The following is a 4,081-nucleotide window of genomic DNA, read 5'->3' on the forward strand; positions in this document are numbered from 1 at the left end:
AAAACGAATTAGGAAAATTTGCTGTTTAGTTATGCCAAAATAAGGCTAAATTATAATTTTAATTTAATAATTTCGATGCTCTTTTTACCCTTTTTTAGTAAAATTTTCAGGAGCTATTACTGATTTATTTGATTAAAGCCTTTGTTTTGTCCGAATTATTTCCTCATTTTCTTCTATCACAGTGTCTTTATCATATCAATAACAACATTTGAGCCAAAACTTATCTATTTTATTTGCATTGTTTTTATTAGCACTAAAACAATATTAAAAAAAAGCTCTTAATTTTTTATATATTTGTTTATTTGTTTATTTGTTTGTTTGTTTACTTGTTTATTTGTTTATTTGTTTATTTGTTTATTTTTGCAGTATTTATGCATGGCTTTTGTTAATTTGTAAATTTTGGTCAAATTATTTATTTTATTGCCAAACAATTCATATCTCGATTTATTATTTTATTTATTAATTTCGATTTATTATTTTACTCATTAATTTCCATTTATTCATTTATTTATTATTAATTTGGTCGATTTATTAATTTATCAACAAACAATCCATTTTTTTTCCTTTCATTTTCGGTACTAAATTGAATAAGAAAAGAAAATGCTATGCAAGCAAGCATAAATGTTATACTATCAATTGTACTGATGATATCAGTTAATAATGATTAATTAATAGAATTGAAAATTGTACTACGAAATGATAATATAATTATTTCGCATATATTGCTTTTATTAGCTATTATGAAATTCAACATACTTATTAATTATACTGTATTGATAAAATATATGTTTACTCTTCAGAAAATTTTCTCTTTTAAATTGATAATGACCGGTAAAAGATGCTGAAATTCATGATCGAATTCATAAAAAGAACATATTACTTGAAGTAATAAATTAAATGAATTTAATTTGTTAATTTGTATTCAATTTATTAATTAAATTTATTAATTTATATAACAATTGCGTGTAGTTTAAATTACAAGTTTAAATATATTGGAATATGTGAAAAAAAAAGGAAAAAGTTAAATAATATGTGATTAGAATTATTGTGAAGTGCTGAGAATGCATAATATATGAAATTTGAATTTTATTGATAATGATAAGTGATAGTAACGCATAAAAAATGTCAAAATTTATGATAAATGGCAAATGATAAGAGCAAATGGAGCTTACTGATAAGCATCATTATGCCATGATAAACATTAGTATGTTAGAGAATGATGACGTTCAGAAATCAAATTGTTGCATATAAATAATATTTACAAATCGAATTGGATTTAATTTAACCAATTAGCAAATTTCAAAAATTTTTTTAAAATTTAACATTTTAAAATCACTCTTAGTCTAATTATTATTAGACAATAAATGGCAATTATCAAATGGAAACCTTTCAGGCTTCAACTTTTAAATGCAAATTTCTTGGATATTAATTAATGCCCATTAATTACGGTGTGAAATCAACAGGTTTGAATCAATGTCCCGTTAATTAGGTTGGCAATTTTCTTATAATAGATAATTGACCATCGTGACATGATACGATTAATTGTTATAACAGTAGGATAGTTCAAAAAAAACGTCTATGCTTATTTCCGTATTTTTATTTTTTATCTTTAACTTTTCTTTCCGGAAAAGTCATTTCCGATTGTCAACATCGTGATAGATTTGAATCATCCGTTTGTGAATTTGAATAGAATGGAATGGAATAGTTTATTAGATGGCTTATTTCTAAAGTTTCGAACAAACTATTTGATAATAGATCATTTATTACTAATATATGATAATCTTTTGATGATGATAATCTATATAAGTGTTTGATGAAGGTTAAAATTATATTTCGAATTCCGGATTACTAATTTCCAGATTTTTTAAATGTACAATTTAATAGAGGATTCATATCGAATATTGAATTTAAATAACGATTTATATCAAATATCAAATTTATAAATGTTTAATTTAATAATTTATTTTATAAATGTTTAATTTATGCTGGATCAGATTATTATTAAGAAAAAAAAAAAAAAACTTCACCATTTGCAAAAAAAGTACTCTTTCCGAATTATATTATAAGGACTAAAATAATATTCGATAAATAATTTTTCACCAATTCTATACATATCTGCTAATGATACTGTATATTTCCAACAACAGTTTACTATCAGTTAATCAATTAATTAAACCAATTAAAAATTAGTCAATCATTTCCAATCAAATTAATGTTCATTTAATTAATCGCTCCGTTTATTTATTCGTAAATATTGTTGTCAAAACATTGTTAATAATAGTTAAATTATTCTTTTCATTTATTATTTCAAAAAACAAAAATTATTCATTTTCAGCTAATTTCACCTCATATAATACTTATCGAATTTTTTCAAAATTTATCAAATTTACACTTCAATTCTATTGAGTATATGCAAAAATTTTGTTTTACTTAAAAATTATAAAAGAAAATTTTCAACGTTTTTTTTTTGGACAAATTACAAATTAATCTCATCATAATTAATTAATCATCATTATCATTGTCATGTTAATTATCAATATCATAATGGTACCACTGGCACAAAATAAAAATAATTTATTCTATAAATTTTGTCATAATTCATTTAACAATGGCAATATTTATTTTATAAAAAATTATGAATCATCTTCACCATCATCTATATGATAATATTAATCATTAACTTCACCAGTATTTGTTATTATTTATCATCATCTTTGTCATAACACTAATTATTATCATCATTGTCATTATCATTATTATTCCTGTCAAAACACAAATCATCATTATTACAATATCAATACTAAGACTAATCGTCACCATCATCATTACTATGATAATCTTAATCGTATAATCGTTATTCTGCAAGCATTTTCTGAAAGCGTTACATTATTCATCATTATCCTTATCATAACACTAATCGTTATCATCATAACCATCATCACCGTTATCATCACCATTATTATTATCACTATCAAAATATTAATCGATAACAATCATGTCCTGATAACAATCATTACTATTATTCTTATCATAATATTAATCATCATCGTTGTTATACTACTAACACTGATACAAAACTTTGTATTCATTTAACAACAGTAATATTTACTGTATGCAATGAAAAATGAAAAACTTTCCGGAAGGAAAAAAAAAAGGCAAAAAACAGACGAAATAAACAACAAAGTAATATAATATGTTTCATTAAACATTTACTTATTTATTTTTTTCCTCGTAAATAAAAACTTTTTTAGAGTAATATGAATTAAATCAAAAAATAAGGAAAGTATTTCTTCTATCAAATCTATGTTAAATACAGTAAACACGCTTACTGTGTTGTTCACTGCATTACATTTAATTTCAAAAATGCATACAGTAAATACATGTAACACAGTAAACATGTGCACATTACGTTAAATAATTTCTTTTCCATTTAATTTCAAATTTTTTTTCAGCATGAAAAGTGTGAAATAGCGCAATACAGCGAACAATACTGTAATTTAGTAAATAATACTGTAATACAGTAAGCAATGTAGTACGGTAAACATATGCATGTTACTTTAAACAATTTTTTACCATTTGATTTCAGATTTTTTTCCAGCATAAAAAGTTTAAAATGATATGCACATTACTTTAAATGAAATGTTTAAAATGAAATATGATGAAATAAACTTTTAGTTTTATTTTTCAATGTTTCGTCTATCAAATCTATATTAAAGCACTTAATACTAAATCTTTCCTTTCATTTTCAGCTTTCTTTTCCTTTTTTTTTTCCACATCTCACAACAATAAAAATAATAATTCCTTATGGAAAAACAAGAAATGGAAAAATCTATCATCAACGATTTCATTTTCTTTTTTCTTTTTCAAGAAGTAAAAATGAATAAATAAAAAAAAAGAAACTCTTTTTAAATTTTTTTTCCCTTTCTCTTTCTTTATAGATTTTCATTTTAAACTTTTTATTATCATAATTTTCAAGTCCTTTCAGTGTTTAACAAGATTTTAAAGAGAACAATTCTTTCAATTAAATTAATTTGATTAATTATTGATATACGTATATATATATATATATATATACTATTTC

This window comes from Loa loa (assembly GCF_000183805.2).
Source record: "Loa loa unplaced genomic scaffold supercont3.506, whole genome shotgun sequence".
Taxonomy (NCBI): Eukaryota; Metazoa; Nematoda; class Chromadorea; order Rhabditida; family Onchocercidae; genus Loa; species Loa loa.